Source organism: Streptopelia decaocto (assembly GCF_964273445.1).
Source record: "Streptopelia decaocto genome assembly, chromosome: 1".
Lineage (NCBI taxonomy): Eukaryota > Metazoa > Chordata > Aves > Columbiformes > Columbidae > Streptopelia > Streptopelia decaocto.
Window position 1 is genome coordinate 77,084,561 of NC_138663.1, and position 21,880 is coordinate 77,106,440.

A 21,880-nucleotide genomic window follows, 5' to 3' on the forward strand; every position below is an offset into this window, starting at 1 on the left:
TTCATCTTTTCAAAAAACCCTGAATGAACACTGACAGTTTTCCTGAAAACCAATAATTTTTAGTCACATTTTTCTTTTTGTCTAAACCCCAACTTATTTTTTCAGGCACAGGATTCTTTAAAAGAAATGTTAACATCTGTGTTGTTCTTGTTTCTTAAAGGCATACTCTAAAAGAATCCAAGTTACATGCTGAACAAGCAATACCAAGAAATATTTAAATAGAAACTCTGAACTTACGAAGCTTGTAAGGCTTGTAAGAATTGTTTTTGTTATGCCTGTATAGTGATTTAGGTTGTGTTACCATAGTAGTTAGTTCTTGTTCTGGAACTGAGAGAAATCTCAAAGAACATACTTTGTTACAAACAATAAGACAGAAATCAATGAATTGTTTAGCGTAAGTGGCATGACAAAAATTTAGCAACAGGCAGCAAATAGTATTCAGAGCTGGTGTTAAGATGGCACGATTTACACACTGAGCAGGCTTAAAAGCATCTGGTATTTGTAGCGTGCGAGGTAAAGGAGAGACTAGTTGGCAACTATGAGGAGGGCAATGTATATGTACAGATTATGTCTCTAAATATGATAGTCTTCTCATCTCTTGATATACAAACTACATCAGGTTACAATTTGGTACATCACTAATAGCTATTTGCTGAAGTCTATCTGATTCCTGACGTTAGACTTACATACTGTTCCAAAGCAAGTATTCTGTCAAGACTGTAACTTTCCTTGCCATGTGCTTCTGGATATTCCAAGACGAATGAAACATTTGGCAGGAAATCCTAGGCCATTCACATACACCAAAACTTGCACTGATGTTTGACCTCTCCTGACATCTGTCACTAAACAAATCACAGTTCAGTAAAATATTAAAGCATCTCGAAAATTGTATCATTGGATGCAACTGATGCAGAGGTCAGCCAGAGTCATGGCAAAATGCAATGCCTAAAACACAAACCTGCTAAGTAAGAGGAAGACTTGCTGTCCTGGGGTGTTGGCTGCATTGGAGGGTACCTTCGCATGAGAAAGTAACTGTGATTTACTCTCGATAATTTGCTTTCTTTCCAGAGTCCCTGCAATCTTCAGAGCACCAGTAAGCACTCCTCCCTCCCTTTACCACATGACAGTATCTATCGCCCTCAGCATGCAGGTAAAGTTTACTACATTAAAAGTCACTTCTGCACAAGCCTCACATGCAGTCCTTCCAGTGCAGCTGGGTTGCTTTCCCACATGTGATCTCTAATTTTTTTCTCAGCTCCCAAATGCCCCTCTTGCCCTTTTTGCTGCCTCCTCTCCCTCAGTTTCCTGCAGCTAATGCAAATGTGTCATGACCGATTTCATAGTCACACGTCAGAGGAGTCAGAACAAGAAAGCTGAGACGGCAGCACAGGTGAGAGACACAGAGACAGGTGTAAGAATACCCTTTTTAAAATGGTTACGAACAGATCAATTTTATGTTTGAAACAATAGCGAGAATCACACACAGAGCAAGATACACAGGTTTAAGTAGGATGCCAGATGATCTCATGAAGCACCAGATAAAATTCAGCTGAAACAATTGTCAACAAAAAAAAATTACAGTTTCAGCAGCACTGAAATGTCTCAGGAATATGTGCCAGGTTTTTTGAAGTCTTTGCTTTGGTAGAAAACTCAAAATATTCCTAATATGTTGAGAGGTTTTGTTGACATTTTCAACATGCAATATTTGGTCTCCCGATTTGCTACAAGTTTTTTTCAAAATTTCCTTCACATGGGAAAAAAGCTGCTTTAAAGCTAACCCCCTGAAATCTGCCTGGGTCTTCATGACTGTTTTGCTCTGCAGATCTACTCCTACTGCATGGTGCTATTTGCTAATATAAACAAAGCCACTGCCTTCTAAGCACAAAATCAATTCAACCCAAACATACAAAACAAACAATAAAAATAATTTCATAATTTATTGCATTTGGCATTCTTTTCTGTAGAAATAGCCAAGACACAGCTGAATATAGGTGGCCAGCCAAGACCAAGGTGCCCTGGCAGAAATTCATTGTTCAGCTGTACCTTCTCATATGGGCCCTCTCACTCCATTACTACCAGACCTTTATCTATGTGTTCCCGAAAACAGGCTTTACCATCCTTTCTTCCAAAGGACCAGCAGGACAACCTGTCAGATTATCAGGTATATGAGCTGTGTCCACCCTATTAAACTTGTTCCATTTCCATCAGGACACAGTCACTGAGGGGGGAAAAAATATCCCTAGCTTAATACTTCCAATATTCACGTAGGCGCTCAGAGCCTCAGTATCCAAACACTGTTGTAATAAGGTAGAGTAAGACCAGCAGCAGGCTTTCAGGCTGTCAGTCTCCCCATAATCTGGGACATCCACTGGGAGGTGGGCGATGCAGCTTCAGAACTTCCTTTCACAGTAAAGGGAACATGAGCTTGATGTGATGGGGACCCTGTACCTTGGCTGAGAAGGCAGAGACAGATCCTCTGTCACTCCTGCAAGCCAGATTCACCATGTCCTTTCCCACTTACAGATAGTTGACAAATTTCCTTTCAGATGGAAAACAGTTGTGGTCATTCTAAAACTGCATTTTGCAGCAAATTTACCAATCACAGAAAAGCACTGTGCAGCTCTAAGATGTATACATTAAAATTGCACACACAGTCACGGAGGACCAAGGACTGCTTCTGAATATTAATTTGCTATCATTGCCACAACGCGTTTACATTTCTTCTAGATGAATCTCCCCAAATGCCTTAAAGTAACGAGAAGTGAATGGCACTGCCACGAGAGCAGTGCATGGGAGGGACTTCAGGCAGCAGGGACGGCATTCGTCATGCTACTGCAAACTGTTCTCCTTCAGGAATACCACCTCCTGGAAACCCGTGCCTCATTCAAATGATCTGGATTGCAGTTTTGGTAGGCATCATGCCCAGTTCGACAGATGGACATTATACAGGTGGCCAGGAGACCATGTAGAAACATAAAACATACTGATTACGGCTGGTCTGATGGCCTAACTCAGCCAAAAAGCTGGTGCTCATCTTGCACTCCTCATGAGGGGAGATATTAAAAGCAAATTGAATTTTCTGTTCCCTGTTTGTAAAAATAGGTGTCCTGTCCAGCTTTCTGATGTTTCAGAGGCTGACAAATGAGGGGACAAATGCTGTGCACCAGCAAGTTTCTAGAAATGGCACTGTAAGCTCAGGTGTATTTTCCTTTAACTCCCAATACAGACAGGGAGTTCTGCAGGCAACCCTATTCCAGCGGTGGCTTTGAGGGTTCCATACAGCAGCAGACAGCAAGGAGGCTAATCCATTCCTGCCAGAGAGACCAGGAAGGTTTTCCTCTGCAGCTGACCAGCTCTGTAGCACCCATGAGCATAACAATATGTTTTTTTTCCCTGCTTGCCCTGGCACAGATGCTGCTAGCCTGATATGGTCTTTGCATCCAGATGGGCACAAACACCTTCCCTTGTGCTGATCCTTGCCAAGCCTCCTTTGAATGAGGAGCTGCTGGTTCCTAGTTAGTGCTTTGAACATTCGGTATTCTCAGTGGCACGGCCCAGAAACTATGCAGCTCCTTCCCGGTCACTGGGCTTCAAAACAAATGCATCAAGTTATCCAGCCCCTCACGCATCTCAGGAGACATTATCTCCCCAGCTCAGCTCTGAGCAAAACACAGCTGAACTGCTTTCAGAGTCTGCCTCTGACCTTCTGACATCAAGCTCACACAAACACATGTTGGGTTACCAGCATTTAGATAAAACTGGATCTGGAATCTCCTGAGCCGCACATGAAGACAAAGCGAGTTGCCCAGTCATTTGCAGTAATGCATCCCAGCAGCTTGACGGCCACCCAGGGAGGTGCTGAAGACTGTGAATGCTGGTGACAGCAGATCACAGCATATTCAGCCTGGGTGCTTTAATTCTGCCACGCTCATTAATGGACAGCAAACAAATAAAATAATTGGCAACACATTTTTGCTGTCAGGTCCATATAACAGAACAACTTAAAAAGAAAAATTTTCAGCAGGTGTGTGCGGGCACAGCTACGCAGATATCAGAGAAATAATTTCCTTGATACCAGCTGTAGAGTTCCCTTAAATGTTCTACTTTTCCAGAAAGAATGATGCATGCAAGAGAAAACTGCCACAGTATGTTGTCATGGCAGTACAACCAAAGACTTAAGAGCATTAAGCGTTTTGCTTTTTGTTTTTAATCTGTTTTTAATATTCTTATTGATGTTCTTTAGCAGATCTCTGGGGACAGGACTGCTTTCTGGTACTAAGAGATGACTTCCAGTAACCACAAAGAATGTGCTGCAGTGACATTGAACTAACCCGCTGGCAGATAATAACGGTGGCATTTTCTCACATCTCAGTTTCTATTTGATCTCCCCAGAGAGTCATTATCTCATGCCTGTGATGATATCCCAGTTATTTACTGTGTTGGCATCTGCAAAGTCACCAGTTCAGCATTCTGGATTAATTGCAATTTGACTTATTGAAAAAGAAAAAAAAGATTGAGTAATGAGGGGAACAGCTCAGATGTCAAAGAAGTAGTGTAATATTTTTAAATTAAGACAAATAAAGCTCAAGCAAATACAGCAGAAGGCATATAAAGACTTATGTATTTGTCCCTATGGCAAAGGATAACCTTATTAAAATTACTTAGATAATTTGATGTCAGCATTAGCCAAGAATGATTTAGAAATTTGCTGCAGCTGTTGGAATATGCTTACAGCTGGGGTCACAACAAGTCAACTTGCAACCACACATACGAACCTCCACCGCAGTGACAGAGGAGTTTTACCGCTCTCATTTCTCAGAGGGCATTTATGCTGTCAAATAGTGATGCTCTTAATGCCCTGTGCTCTTATTCATATCACATACTTCTTGATTATCTACCCATTCGGGGCTTTTGTAGCCAATGTTGCTAAAACACAGACTGTGCCCGAATTAATGGCACACTGGTTTCCATGTGCTCTTTCTCCACATAGGCACTTCCAGCATGCATTAGGTGCAAGTTAGGCTATTCTACTTGTCCACACAGGGAGCCAAAAACAAGCACTGAAAGTACTATAAATTAACCCTCTTTTACTGTTTTATCCCAGCTTCCCCAACTACACAAGCCACTCTTTACTTAGCCTAAGGACAGATACCTGACTTGAGATTCAATTATAACCCCATTAAAGTCAAGAGCAAAACCAGCTCTGATCTCACTGGAAGCATGCTCAGAGCTTCAGGCAAAAATTTCAGGCCTGCAATGCACTTCAGAGTGATTAGAAAAGGTATGAAGTAATATGAAGTAATTATGAATTATGTAAATATGAAGAATTATGAAGTAATCATAAAGACTTATCATTAAACCAATAAAATTACAGATGTCAAACATTTTCCAATAATGCAGGTGGCTTTTTTTCTTGTGGTAGATCCCCAGTGATTTGTTTAATCTTATTTCAAACAGCTTCAGCACAAGGGATTCTTCCCTGTTCTCCTTGTGGGTCCCTCCACAGGCACCATGGTCACCCAGTCAAGAGCTCGTGGCATGGATGTGGTGATGCTATTCCCATCTTTATCTTTCCTTTGCCCTCCTCCCCACCTCGCCTGATGTTCTTTTATGGATCCAAAGACCTCAAATCTTCCACTCAGACTCTCAGCAGAAATACTCTCTCCTCTTTGGGTACAACTATCTCCAAAACCCACTGCAGCTCGTCCCTTAGGTGCAGCCTGCAGCCTGCTGACACCCCACTATACCTCTTTCTTATGGGCACAGGCTTTCACCTTCTAAGCACCTGTACGTTCCTCTTGTCTCCGGTCTCAAAGATTGAAGAGAAAAAATTAGCCTGATTCTCCTTTTTATATGCCTTTTCAATGGTGTTTTCCGGGTCAGGGATTCTGGTTACTCCCACCACCAGCTCCAAAGACCCAAAGGCATGGAAAACACACTCTTTCCACAGTGACTGCAGACTGCATCTTTCTTTGCTGGCCTGTTTCTTAATGACATGCTGTCCTTAGCACATGACCTTCAAAGTAATTCGATTCACTTAAAGTCCAGTTAGGCATTGCAGAGGTAGGCTCTAATCCCCATGAAGAGGCAGGCTCCCCTTCTGACTGAATCCAGTATCAATCAGGGTTTTTTTTTAGACCTCCACCCGTTACTGCTCTTATGCTGTCACTCTGGGAATACTATATATAGTGCCAAGGGAAAGCTGACTCTCTTGTTTTTGAATGGAACACAGAGCTATCCTATACACCAAAGCAATGAAACATTAAAATCAGTGTTCACTGGTATTTTTGAACAGTGTGTGATCCTTATTCTGCCAACTCAAATTAGAATGTGCTTTTAATAGCTACTCTTTCCAAAACCAGCAGAGCTAAACATCAATTCTTTCTGTTATCTGACAGCTTGAATCTTAGCTTTCAAAAGATGAGCTGTTCATCTTAGTTTGACTCTTTGAAGATTATGGCTGCTGAAGTCACACACAAGTGGAAGTAATATAACAGGATAGGAAGAACAGCATGGCTGTAAACTATTTGCATTGTCAAAATGAAATTGCTGCCTAGTATTTCTAAGTCTTCTGAATACTTCAGAGCTGTTACCACTGAAAGGCTGGAGGATGAGAACAGAGAGAACCAATGAAATCAGCTAAAGAAAACAGTTACAGAACTAAGCCTGATATCCTTAGCACTTAATTTCACTGGACTGCATGACAGAGTGAGCCTGTAAGAAGAAACATAACCAGATCACACATTTTCTCAGGTTTTAATGGGAAAAAGAACTGCAACAAAGCCCAGGAATAGTCTTGAAGAGATTTACTTTCGATTAACATGAGCTCCCTAAGACAGTCTGCTGTGTCTTTGGGACAGCAATCAAACAGGAACAGAAGAGTGCAGAATCTCCTGTACTTCTAGGTCTTTTATCGAACTCCTGTCCAGATATATCTCTGTAGATCATTGAGTGCAATAGCATGGCAGCAAATACGAAGACAATAACATTATGCTTTCCTGTCTGTTCATGCTGGCCTTACATGTGTTTTAAGCCAAATATAAAACATACCAAATGTTCACAGCCATGAAAGACCTATTCATAGCTGACAACACTGGCTGGCTGGTATACATGACTGCTTGCTAAGTCTTTTGAGTTTTCTCTCTAAGCTTGTGCCCTCCTTAGCATACAAATAATTTGCAAACATCAGTGAAGGTAACAGCCAACTATATCCTCTCTTCGAACTCCCAGAGCTCTTTCCAAAGAGAACCAGGTAGAGAGAGAAAACAGCAATATTAGGCTTAAATGTGTTTTCTTTTCAAAGACACTCTGCTACAAAAGTATAGACTGAAGAGAAATTATTTGAAACACTAGATGCTTCGACAGGCATTATGAGAACAACTGTCACTAGGATAGTACATGTATCATTGGTGATGCCTGAGGCTATGCCACATGGCCTGCAGCTGGAGCACAGATCCCTATTAAACAACATTTTCAACTAAAAGTTTGTTAATAAAAAACAATTCAGACCCTATACGTGGTGAATCTACAATACTTTAATGGAGTAAAATCAATTAACGCAACTCTACAACATGCAAAAGAAAATCTTTGTATTTCCTCTATTAGCTGCTCTCTCTGGGCAACCTCACCTGTTTAGGCATCCCTAGGGCAATGACCATTGCAACTGAGCAATGAACTAGTGGCCATCTGAGTATAAACAGAAGAGGTGATAAATTGCTCTGGAGCAGTTACAATTAGCAGAAGCCAGACATGAGGCTATAAAGATGGAAAAGAGATAGACAAACAGCAGGTCATCAGACTAGGAAGTCCGTTCCAATCTTTGGCATATGAGCTCATACCATTAGTAAAATCCCTGGGAATGAGCCAGAAGAATTCAAGCCAGCCCAAGGACTGCAGCTGTAGACTGTAAGTCATTAATTTCAGGGAGCTTTTAAAATGTGCCTTCTGAAGAAAAATACTTTACTTTCATCTAATATCTATTTACAGCAATATTTCTTAGCAATTCTGGTGCTATTCAATTATGCCTAGAAATGTTAGTAGGTGCTTCTCGAGCTTTCCAACAGTGCTTGAGATGTGTTGATTTGCTGCACACTAGATCTTTGAAAAAGCCCACCTTTCACTCTGCAACTCTTATGTGGACAACTATGGGAAGAGTAAGAATATGAGCACTATATTTTAAACTCTGTACATCCACGTATTTTCAGCTCAGAAGATTTCCTGATACTGGTGTAGTTTGTCAGTGCAGTAACCCCAGTGAATCTTACTTCCAAATATTTGCCTAATCAATTATTTTCCACACCCTTCTAAACAATTATTTAACCAATGCCTTCCCTCTTACATCACGATCGCCTTGATCCTTTTGTCAAAAGCCTTTATCTACCAGATAGAGACTACCCCTATCCATATGCATTTATTCAAAGAACTCTAGAAGTTTTACAAGGTAAAATTTCCCCTGGGCTCAACAGTGCTGACTCTTTACAAGAGCACATACATTTATCCAGGTGTTCAATAATGTTATCTTATAATATATGGTCTACCAACTCAGATCTAGTTGAATTATTTTTAATCCGAGCTATTTTTAAACACTGATCCCATTTTTAACACCTTCCAGTCCTCAAGTACCAAAATAGTTTTAAGTGAGGAAGGACACACTACTATTCTTCAGCACTCATGGGTGAGTCTAGTTCTGCCAACATATTCACATCCATCCTGTATTCATACTATAAATTCTCTAATAATTACCTCAGTTTCAGCCTGCTGAGTCTCCCCATGGGCACAGGGAACGTCCTCAGTTTCTTCCACAGTTAACACAGACGCAAATTATTCAAACAGCCTCCCTGTGCCTTCTCTGAGCTCTTCTTTTATACCTGGTTATGAGTCAACCATACACATATGGCGGGAAGGGGCGGGGGGGGAAATGTTTTTTGCTCTTTTTTAGCTTGTGCTGTTGCTGGAAGGAGAACATAGCATTAGGTTTTCATTCTTCTAGTTAGTTCTTTTAAGAAACTTTTCTGCCTGACACATAGATAAAATATTTAATCAGCCAGAGCTTATAATAAATTCCATTTCTTTTGGAAAAAACTCCAGCTTTTAGCAGGATGTTTCTCTGTTTCCATTAGTCTCCCTTTTCCTTGCTCTTTAGTGATGCCAGCCTCATTTTCCCTCTACTTAAGGCTTGACAGATGCTCCTAGCACTGTGCCTCCAGTATGGTAACCTTAGGGGGGGCCACTATTTTGAGTAGATCATTTAGATACATTTTTCAAGTTGTATGGCACCTAATGCTGAGAATGCCACTTAAACTTCTTTTCAGCATGATTAAACTTCCAAGATTTCTCCTCAACTGTTTTACAACCTGTACACAATTTAAATTGCTATAGCTAAAACACTCTTGACCAAAAGAATAAAAAATCAAAGTAAGGATATCTGACACATACTAGAGCTTTTGCTAGTCTCTTCAACTGTTTTGATACCTGTGAAAGTGATAGAGTTCCTTTTTTCCTCTCATCAACTTGAAAGGAGATAGCGTAAAAGAATTAAAAGCCAATTTTTTTTTTTTTTTCTTTTAAGGCAGCAGGAAATAAATGATATTTGCTAGGACTAAAGTAATACTTTTGAAAGGCCATGTATGTCACTGAGTACAGCCCTCTATATGCTGGCTAAGGAAAGTGGAGCAAAACATTCAACTCACTACTTTTTAGTTTCCAAATTCCAGAGAAGGGTCAGTAGCATCAATACTATATTATATAGCAGCAGCCTTATAACTGTAGCTGGTGTTCTTCCCGTGTCTTGTATCTAGAGATGCTCTTTTTTTATGTAATATACCACAACTCAGATGTGGTAGCACCTTCTCACATTCTGAAATACCAGGCAAGAAAACCTTTCTTTTGCTCCCTATCTCAGGGAAGAATCAATAACAAGCTGCCAGAACACGATGGAGCTTGACTCCAGAAAACACTATTGGCAGGATATTCATCTGGGCAATGCAATCTCTGATTTCAGCAATGACCAAAGGAGGGTCTTTCAGTTCCTCCTGTTGAACCTCACTTTACTGGACATACAATTCTCATTAAATCAGAGAGGAACACAAGAAGTGAGTGACCATCTAAACTGGTGGTGGAGTCACCCAGCCCTCAGGCCTTCATGTTTAGTCACACAAACTGGAACAGTATCAGCAGATGACACTGATGGCACCAGCCCAGCATGCCCCTTTGCTGATGATTAGGACTGCCTCTTATTAGGTGAGAAACAGAGGATTAAAACTCTTCAAACACAAAAGGGAACTGAATTTGGGCCCACCACAACTTCAGTGACTGAGGGGACTGCTTGTCTCTCACATAAAATATTACACCTGCCTTGGGCAGTTTCCTGAACCAAGCTCTATGTTGTTCAGCTGGAACTACTCAGCTTGATTTTGTAAATTGTCTGTGGACAACTTAAACTATATTATCTGGAAGATCTGGTCAGAAAAAAAATACATTCAGCCCTAGCTTAATCTCTTTTTATTTGCCTCGTTTTTTTACAGCAATTTCCTTCATGCAGGTACCAAAACAATACTGCACCAGCAGTTAGATTGAAGTGATCCACTGATACCACATGGGTTGCGGAGGAGATGCTAAGCATCTCCCCAACAAATGCTGTGTGTGAAACTAGGGTCAAACTATAAACTCCCGGGTTTGTATTCCTTTAAGCTACCTTTTATCTCCAAAACCCAAAGAACATCAGCATTTACAGATGTTCACATTCAAATGATTAAGGAAAGCAAATTGACATCTCCTACAGAATCACAAAGATTTCTTTCAGATTCAGACAGCACAAAAAAAATAAGCTCATTTTCTTTAGTGCTCAGAGTAATTAATACGGAATTACAGTAGAAATTCTATCAAAGGATTTATGACAATCACATTAATACTAAATAAATTCCATACGCTTTATGCAATTACAAAAAAAACACCAAATATGTGACAACAGATTAAATAATTATTCTAAAGTATTACTGAATAATCAAACAGGAACAAAAGCTGCCATTAGTAGCTTGTCTCCCTGAAGCAACAGTAGCACTTTACTTGAAAAAAATTCAGGTTTGTACCTAACAACCAGGCCAAAGGGTATTTTGGAGTGAGGAGGAAGGTACGGTCTGTGGTCCACAGCACAACTCAGAGACTGGAAAACAGATTACCTTAAAGGCATCCATTGGATAAGGCCAAGTTATGTTTCAGAGAAGGCCAAATTATGGGTCTGAAAGTAGCTGTAAATGTCAAGGCTGTCAGCAGCTCGGAAGAACCTGAGGTTAGCCATGAATCACACAGGACAAACAACAGCCAGGGCCATAAACTCGCCCTCAGGGAAGTGGTTACAGTCCCAGAAGGTTTTCAAATGCTGGAAGGATCATTCAGTGATAGGTTGCTGTCGCTGCTAGACCTCTAAGTCCCTAGCAGTTCAGTACACCTATTCCCAAAGCAGCTAATCAAACAGTAACAGGGGTGGCATTTAGCCTTTTGTGTTACAGACAGGAGCTGGAATAGTTTGTACAGTGACGTGCAACACTTGGGAGCTATTGCTGAGGTTTTTATCCAGAGGGTCTATCCAGCTAATGATTTGGAAAACAAATACACTTTTTACACAAGCAACATATTTTTATCTGAATTTTCCTCAGGGCCAAAATTTCCCTTCCCTAGTCTGCTAGTCTAATAAGCCACAGTGCTCAGTGCTGCTTTGCTTTACCAAGCTAGAGTCAAGAACCTCATATATTCCAGCAAATCTAGCACTTTGCTTCTAAAACCAAGTCCTCTTCAGACTTGTCCTGCTTGTTATAAAAATTAGACCATCTCTTTTACCTCCCAATGCATCTGCATTTTTTAATGTTAAAAAGAACCTGAGGAATGTCATATTTTAAAAGATTCCTGTATTTTGCATACACCTTGAAATGGAGTAGAAACATGATCAATAAGATCCTGTCTCGATGCTTTTAAACTGACACAATTCCACTGATATCAACAGGTTTACATTAACTTTCATAAAATTAGTATATAGGTCAGTCTTTACGATATGCCAGATATTTAAAGTTTCAGAACCCACCAGTACACTGCATTATTCAAGCAGCATACTGTGAACATATAACTAAAGACAATGATATTATCTGGATGCACAATGCTATGGAGATGATTCATGCAGCATAATCATTTGCATTCCTGAACCTTGGATGTTTAATGTACCAGGAGAAATGAGGGATGGCAGCAACTGTGCTGGAGCATGAAGTGAGAAAACAACTAAGTGCACTGCACCAATGCTCTGGCAGAAAAGTCCCGTGTGTTCAGTTCCAGCAGACATACCCAGTTCAACTTCTAGCTTAATGGACCTAGGAGCGTGGAGTCAAAATCATAAACAACTTACACAAGGGCATGCTAGTGCCTAATTAATTTATTTTCAGAAAGCCAGTCAGCAAAAATAGTTCACCTGATACATGCCAACTAGTTCTCTGGTTTATTTTTCTCAATGCCGTTCTCTGCAGTCCCAAGTGTTGGAGTACTGGGTAGGCACAGGGCAGATGCACGACCTAGTTCAGCTACAGTATTCCAACCACCAGGTCTCTTGGGATAGCCCAGCAGCAGTATCTTTTTCAGCACAATCTAACTTCAATTGTTTGTGAACAACTCATTTGCATGGAGTAATATGTCCACATTTCCCCAACAGACAGGAGAACAAAGGCACAGGTACAAAGGACCAGAGGGATTACCTGGGTTTAGAGTAGCTGGGTCAGGGACATGCTGCAGATGTTCTGGCAGAGCTTAGATGCCAGAAGGGAACCCAAGGAGGAATGGACAAGGGGCAGAGCAAAGAGCTTCTTGGAAATGATGCAGTGTCAGCACTGGAAGAGATTCTGATTTCAGAAGGCTCTTTAGGAGCTTCTGGTGGCCCTGAAATGCTTCTTAATGTCCTGTAACTAACATAAAACCTGTAATAAAAAATCAAATGCTACAACTGTCAGATGTTAAAAACCAAACCAAAACAAAACACAGAGGAAACCAGGGACATGACCAGTTTCCTCTTGAGTCTAAACTATGACAATATTTGCTACAAAAAAAAAGGCTCACGAATGACCTTAAAAAGCTATCTGTGGTTTGTACTGCAAAATATATGAGCAGACCCACAGTTCGCACTAGTGACCTGGAAAAAAACCTGCTTGCTCAGCCTAGATGCAGAGGTCAGTTTTCTGCCAACACTTTTTTTAAACTGTTTCTCCTTTCCAGCTCAAGATGCCCAAGCTCCAGCTCTCAAACCCCAGCCAACGCAGTTCCAAACTTGGTAGTCTCAGTTTGTGAGACTGGATGGTTCGGACCTGCACAAATTGAGACATACAAAGTCAAATGTACAGACAACTGAATGCAGCCATACCTTCTTCACTGTCTGAGCGTTGTTCTAAAAATTCTCCTGCCTGACAGAACAGCAAGAACTTATGCAAGTATCTGTTTTCAAGATGACAGTTTTGTACAGCCATACCTTATAACTGCTGGTGACACAGTGCTGTAGTGCTGAGACATTTATTGTCCCTGTTAAATTAAAAAGGACCTTAAAGCCAGCAGAAGTGCTGGATTACTGATTGTGCACATAGTTTAATGATGTCAGCTCACCCTTTGGCTCTGGTCCAGGTGCTCCAGCTAGTTCTCTCCAAGACAAATACGCTACATGGATTCAGTCAATGTCCTCGTCAGCCAGTCTGTGCTGCTCCGCATTGGAGCCACAGACTGGTCCCTAGCTTTCTCTATTTATCGGGTGTAGCTTCATCTCCACCACACATCAGGCAAGGAAAGTACCCTAGCATAGTGCAACAGAGATGAGGAACAAGCCACATTTTCCCCCTGTCAAAAGCAGTCTCTAGACTACAGCTGGGAGCCTAGGGCAGCACAGGGAGGCAGCCAGCAAACCTGTCTTTAGGCTGTGCAGCTTTACTAGGCAGAAACAACCAATGTGGGTCTTAGTGATGTCCGCACAAGTCAGTTTGGGATCTCACAAGGGAATTAGAAGCAAAGCCCTGGACAATTTGCTGCTGCGACTCCCCGTGCTGGTAAAAGGTTTGTGATCACACACGAGCACAGCTCACATACAGGCTGACCGAGCTGAGCCCACCAAGGGCAGTGCTCTGCTTTCCTGACAGGCTCATATCTGAAACTGGCAGTAAACTTCATGCTCCAGATTTTGCCTGCAGAAAAACAATCAATCAATCACTCAATCAATCAATCAAACAAAACCAACCAACCAAAAAAAACCCAGGCCACCGAAAGCTGGGGAAGGGGCAGAGCACTGGTCCTTGGAAGGATCATATGAAGGACAGTAAGTGCCTTCCTTTGAAAGATCACAGTAATGCATTCCCCACTCCTGCAGGAGGGGACAGTGCTGTATAATATAATACCCTTTACAGCACAATCTGTGCGTTGTCAACAGTTTTTTTACTTTATTTTTACATAAATGCTGAGTATGGTGGTATATGCTGTCATATGCTTTCAACTTCTATATGCTTACAGTCTCCTAATTAAAATATCCTGCTTGTCATCTTCCCAAATTTCATTTCGTTTGGGAAAGTTCCTGCAAGATTCAAGTAACCACCTTCCAAGTTGAAAAAAACCCTCAACTTTCTCCCATGACAACATTTTGAAATTTCACATCATGATGTATTTTCTGATATAAATGTGGTAGTTTAGCAGTCCACACCCTCTGCATAGAAAACTCATTTAAAAAGATCTATGTCATGTTTGAAAAACAATGACGATAAAAAATAAAATTCTAGGATCACAATATTCAAACTCACAATTCAAAAAGTTCTGGTATCAGTTTTACACTGTTAAATATGCAAACATATTTTAAATAAAGCTCCCAAATAACTTTTAAAAAAATAATTCATATTCGATAGCTCCCTATTTACATTTCTCTAACATTAACCTTAAGCATTCAGTTAAATCATAACTTACCAAGAAATCTAGTACATAAGAATAGCCTATTACAAACTTAATGAAATAAGCTACTTTCTCATTTTCCTTCCACAAATACTCATATTTCAGTGGCATAAAACTTTTAAGCATCTGCACTGCTATTTGTGTGTTTTATGGAAGAGTCGTTCATGAAGCTGAAGAGAGAATTTTGCTAAGGGTTTTTCAGCTAGTATACCACAAAAATTCTCCCTGTGACCCACAGGCCAGGAATTGGCTGTAGAGGTAAATAAAAACTGTTCAACCTATTTTTCCACGTCCCTCTATTCTCAGAATCACTTGAAATGCTACAGTTTTTTAATTGCTACTAAAATAAAACACATAGACTCAAATTCTACTTCTAATTCATTCTGGGGCAATTTTTCCTCCATGAGAACCGCATTGTTCTCTGCACTGTTAAACTGCACTATACATACTGACAGCTTGATTTTCTCCATCCTGCTTTGTCTTTCAGAAGTACCATTTGGTTCTCAGTGCAATGACAAATTTTGGCAAGTTTCCGTTTCCTCTTCCAACAAACCAGCTATTGTGGAAAAACAATGAAACCAAGATGAAAAATTCCAGTGGATCACCGTTAACCTACCGAAGTGCTCCATGTATCTTGAAAATCACTGCACTTTCACTATTTACTCTTTCAAATAATAAATTAAAAAAGAATGACTGCTAGAGAATAAATAATGAGAGGAGGCAGCGAGTAGAAAGAAGATATCAGGGTGGCACATCTATCATTTGTCTAATTCTGTAGTTCTTGTCTGTAACACATTCCAGACCAGATGGCAGAAAACGGCCATGAAAAACTGATTAAAATAAACTTCCTCAAAAACAGAGTGACTGAACTTAGTACAAGAGCAGTTTGTGTCATTTGCTATGTAACCCAAATTCAGAACTAATTTAAATCATTCAGCTTTTCCCCAAAAGCTACATATGATAAAGAAACTCAATCTTTAAGTTTGAATGTGTATAATTTAGCTGAGAAGATTCATGTGGGATGGAATACTATGCCTTCCCTTTTACAGACAAGTGCATTTGCTGTTATAAAATGGAAAGATGAAAAACCACAGACTTAAGTCTTACCCAAAAAGCATGTGAAGAAATTATTATTTGTTATTTTTGTAAGTATAACTACTCTCTTTAGGGAGAAAGAAGTAACTTTTTACTGTGTTTTCTCCCTGTTAGTTTTGAGAAGCCAAGAAAGACAGGGAGTAAGCCGACTTTTCTTGTGTCTTACACATCATCAGCTCAGTTTCTTAGTAAGGATTGCACCTACCTCCCATTTGGCTGTTTCTGGGCAATGGATCTGATCTCAGCTGAAATGTATTATACTGCTTGCAGAGTACTAGAAGAGGATAAAAACAAGACTGCCAACATTTTTAAATCCCTCTCCATATGCTGGAGATTGCGGGATGCTTTCCTCAATGGATTTTTCAGTTTCCCACTGTGCTGATGCAGTGGAAGAATCTAATGGGGGACAACAGGACACACAATCTGAAATACAGGATTAAGGACCTATGAATGCCACCTGCACTTGGTACTAAATCTGGATGGGTTCATCAAGGCAGGGAAAAACTGAGGATCCTGGAGGCTAGCCTGAGTGGCGAATACAAAGGAAACTATTCATCATGCACTTTGTATTTAGAGGTACAAGATTTTCATTCTTGGTAGAAAACATTGGTTTCCGGCACATACTTCGCCTAACATTCTTTCCCCTCGTGTTAGTCTTTAGGGCGTTTCTGCCAAGACCTTTGGTTATCTTAGTCAGCATAAAATATTATTTCCTCTTTCTATTCCAATCTACTGTTTTCAGCTGCTAACTCTTTTTTCCTGGTGTTGCTGGAACAATTGCACAAATCTTTCTACCATGCTTGTGCTCCTCTCTTCCTTAAATACATCCACCTGGTTCTTATATACTACTTCACTAAGTACTTTAACAACCAATTATATAAAAGCTTTTCCTTCTTTGGTGTTTATACAAAGATACTACAGAGTTCTATTTCTTTCCAAAATTGCTTTTTAGTTCCGAGACAAATCAGGGGGAAAAAAATAGGAAATGTAAGGGTAAGTGGAAGGCAACTGTCTGCTTTTTTAAGTCTGTCTGGTCAAGGATCTCTTCAATATAAAACTAAACAAATAAACAACAACAACAAAAAAACAACAACAAAAGACAAAAAAAAAAGGGGGGGGGGTGAGGGATCATAAGAAAATGAGAAATCCATAAACAAGAGCAAACAGGGACACAAACATGACTGACAAATGGTAAGGGAGGCAGTGAGGAGAGATAAACCCTATCCAATGAGGGTATGAGGGAGTATATTAGGTTTGTTTGGCAAGGTTTTGGTGTGGGGGGCTGCAGGGGTGATTTCTGTGAGGTGCTGCCAGAAGGTTCCCCCATGGCCAATGGAGACAGCACCAGCCAGCCTGGGAGGGAGGAGGGGGACAGGTACAACAACAGAAGCAGATGCAAGGACAGATGAAAGCATGTGCATGGGAAGAGAGGCAAGGAAGAACAAAGTGGGGGCAGATAGAAAAGGGTATAAAAATGGGTGGTCAGGTGTAAAAGGAGGCTGGTCATTATACTTGTTTGGCTGAGCCCTGTGCCTTACCACCACACTCTGTCCTACCTTCTTATTAAATATTTTCCTAGCTTTCTCTGTGCATAATCTCACTGTCTATCTCATATATGTGCATGCTGCGAGGAACAGGTGCCAGCTTTTGGGGGGACCGGTGTGTTTGCACTGGAGGCCAGCTGCTGGAGTCAGACCAGGGCTCCAGGCACCCCCGGGTCTGTGGTGAAAGTGAGGGGAGATCTCTGCATCCAGCCACTGGAGCAGCAGCAGTGTATGTCCCAAAAAACAGCTACTGGGGTGACTGGGATGAGTGAGGCACCAGTGGCTGGAGTGGGACTACGGGTTACAGCCCATGTGCCTGGTCCTGGCTGTTAGGGGGGCCGAGTGCCTGCATCTTCCCCAAATGTGGGTGGGGGCAAGCTGGATGAGCTGGCAGGAGGAGCCCGTGGTTGAACCTGAGACTGGGAAAGCAGCAGCCAAATCCCTCAGCCTGGGTAGAGACCCTGAGAGCCCTGGTACCTGGGGAACTGGGCTGGGCTCCAGCAGCTGGGCAGGAGGATCCTGGCCAGGGCTGCTGAACGACGTGGGCACTCCTAATGCCTCTTAACAGGAAAAATATTTTTCTTGCCTTGGAAAGAAAAGAATAAAATGTTTCATTTTATGCTTTTATTTTTTTACTCAAACCAACAGAAAATGCTCTGTTTGGATTTGTTACCTTGCACGCCATACTTATCTATAGATGCAGCTTCAATATATGGCCAGAGAGGGATCTTATGACCTTCTGCAATACAAAATCATTTCCTGACTGCCTTCCTTTTTTGTGTTTATACTTGGACGTTCTCTTTTTTTTTATATTTGCTTCTGGACTTTCATTTATCTTCATTACAGACCATTTAGAAAATGTCAAAATGAATGAATTTTTTAATTGAATAAACTACTGCTGTCTTGAGAAGAATTTGTAAACCATTTTTGTTTGTAAAGAATTTGTAAACCATTTGTTCCAAAATGCAGCAAATTTTATTTTTCAGTGAATACATTATTCTTCTAAAAAAGGTACCCCAGAGCTACCCAGAAGTTGCAGCCCCACCACCAAGGCAACAGGGATCTGTTTGCAATAAAAGAAATTAGTTATGGATCCCAAACCCAAGGGTGATAACAATCCAGGTTCTGGAAATCATTGCAAGACAGCTACATTCAAAAATAGCTTCATGATATATTAATGCTTTATAACCAAAAGCATCAGAAATAGATTCTCTGATGAATGACAAATACAGCTCCAGAGCTCAGATCAAAAGTCAAACCTTCATTTTTTGTCCTTCCCCACCCACCCTTTCCAAATCACAAACACTATATTAAAAGAAAACACACAGAAAAATAATGTGGCTCAAACACAGGGACAGTCCCCGAAGAGCACTGGACTAAGGAAATCAGAACGAGAAGAAGCCAAGTTTGGTCAGTGATTAGGACACCGTCCAATTCTGTGCACAGACATATCAGCAGGAAAGCATGCTCTGAAACAAAACACTGGTGCCCTAAAAATAACAGATGCTGTGATGGCCATGGACAAGCCCTTCAACATGCACACGGTGGCTGCTGATGAAGAAGGGTAATGAGGAGAAAAGCCAGCAAGACATGCTCAGATACTGGAGAGGTAACAGGCTTCCTTGCAGGCTCTTGCAATTCTCTGCCAATCAGAAACAGAAACTGTGTGCAAACTTAAAACACCTTTAAAAGTAGATTTTGCTGGACTAAGGCCGTTGCCGGTGCAAATCATATGCACATTTGTGATGAACAGGGTATAAGCAGGGAATGTTGGTGAGCAAGCAGTCCTCGTAACCCTTGAACTGCTGATCCCAGATGCAAGCTCGCCCATGCTGGCTTTATGGTGGGGAGCAGTTCTCTTTCATAAATTGTATCTTCAATAAAACTGAGAGAAAAAGCACTGCATAAAACACACACCTTATCAGCTCAATGGGAGACAGAGAAAGCTACAATGAGAGCATGGGAAAAAGGCCAGAAGCAGACATTAAAATGCATTTAGAAACCAAGAGCTTGGAGATGCTGAAGCACAGAAAAGCCCCTGTCATGCTCTAGAAACAGATGCCATCGACAAAAACAGACAACAACTTTTTTCAAAGGAAAACATGTGATCCTGCTCCCAGAGATCCCAAAGAGAAATTCACACAGAATCACAGAATCACAGAATGTTAGGGATTGGAAGGGACCTCGAAAGATCACCTAGTCCAATCCCCCTGCCGGAGCAGATGTTGCCTCCAGCATATAGGAACATACAACATAAATCAAATGTGGTAAGAATTGTCTGGAAAGTGAAGTTGTCATCACTGATGAAAGTGGACTTATTATCCAGCTGCAGCGTTGTCACACCAAGCAATTCACTGGGATTAAGTTATCTAAACCTTACAAAGATTAATTCAATATCACTCTGATATATATCCCAGGTGAATGTACTTTTGAGATGACATATATCAGCTTAGCTTGAGAGACTGCATTTATCCTCGTAAATTTAGGGCATGATGGATAGGTATATTATGCAGCAGCAGTGCACCCTTAACATGTTATGACAAGTTATCTGCTTGCCAGCAAAGAATAATGCCTTATCTAATACCAGGATCTTACACTGAACGCATTGGTTAGACAACAGAATTATTGAAAACGACAAAAGTCTGCCAGTGCAAACACTGACCACATCCAAATCCCTGTGCTGTGCCTAAAGTGCTGAGGCTGCACCTCCTGTTGAAAGATGTTGTGCATTTGACGTAGTTACACTGCCCCGATTCGGGATCAGGGACAAGTGCTGCAGGAAAGGGACAATGGACCCAATGCTCGCTGCCAGAGCAAGGCTGCTGATGCCAAGTCTGACTTCAGTGGAGTCGCTCCAGGATTTTTTTCATTTAAGGCATAATTAGTCCAACAGCAGCATTTTGAAACATGCATGCTTGTGAGGGCAAGGAGTAAAGGAAGCAAAGAGGAATCTCTGGGACCTTATCCAAGCCTTTTGGAGTCAACAACGGTCCATCACCCTCACTAGATGCGGTGCAGAAACAAGGCACAACCCCTGAAGGACGGCCACTTAAAAGACTCCTTTGCCTTCAGCTACTGAAACACATAAATAAATATTGAAAGGACATGTGTGGAGATGCCTATCAGGCAGAAAAAGACAGGAATGATGAAAACAAACAGTTACACTACTAGCGCAGTGAAAACACCGCAGCTGCAATCATGAATAAAAACAAAGCCCCATCAGCACAGCCTGAATGCCTGCTTGTACAGCACAAACCCAGGTGGTCAAAGATCAGGTATAATAGCGTCATACCGGTTTTTAACTCCCTAAGGCAATGTCTTGCCCAGCAGATGGCCCATCCTCTTGCTTTTTCATTGTTAACACGTCGCTTGATCTATTTAACATACTGTCCTCACTCTGCAAAAAAATTACACTGTGCAAAATTATCTCTACCTTAGAGCACTTTGAGCGTGTTACGAAATGAGGTAGCTGCACAGACTAACACCAGCTAGCAGACGCAGACTTAAATTTAAATGGCCAATCATGCCTTTGTTGCAAAGCTGGGGTTGTAATATAATGAGACAAACAAGCTGCAAAGGTTACACAGATCACCTAGGAACAGGCTAAGGTCAGAGTCAGAGAAAAGATGTTTTGAGAGATGCAGCATAAAATCAGAGTGAGCAAATTCCCAACAAAACATCAGAAAGAAATTGTGTGGAAATAAATTTTTAAAACTAGCAGTGTGGAAACCACAAGGGAGTCACCAGTTGAGTTCAGTTTGTGAGAGGGTGAGAAAGACAAAGGTGACATAAAATGATACAGATTTATATGTAAGTATAAACACCTTTCAAAAATCTCTCCGTTGCCTTCACTGGGCTATGGTTTGTGCCCAAAGACTCCAACCATGGCAGGATTTCTCTGATCCTTTTTGTACTTTGCTAAAATATGCTAGCAAAATCTTTTCTCTCTCTCCTAGTGCTGATGAACTTTAATCTAGACCCTGGAGGCAACTGCTGCCCCTATGAACTACATGCTGGCCCAACACTAGAACAGTTAGCTTCATCATCCAGATGCCTCCTATTTTATTAAGCAGATTCAGATGACCAGCCAGCTGATAGGTTAATTAAGAAAAGGATATGCTGGTGCCTATAATTCTATAAGCATTGTTCATGATGAACTATGACATTGCAACCCCCATTTTCTCCAGTTTTATCACTACTTTCATGCTCAATGAGCAGTATCTGAAATGGTTAGTCTAGTATGTCCCCAACACAGGCTTTGCAATGAAAAGGTTACAATTTAGGAAGGAAAA

The 21,880-nt window shown here is 41.1% G+C and overlaps 1 protein-coding gene across 3 annotated transcripts in view; it reads right to left on the reverse strand.

The window, feature by feature from the left end:
- The window catches only part of ST8SIA1 (ST8 alpha-N-acetyl-neuraminide alpha-2,8-sialyltransferase 1), a 147,826-nt gene that overhangs the window by 13,955 nt on the left and 111,991 nt on the right, over positions 1 to 21,880 (reverse strand). The gene's annotated exons all lie outside the window — the stretch shown is intronic.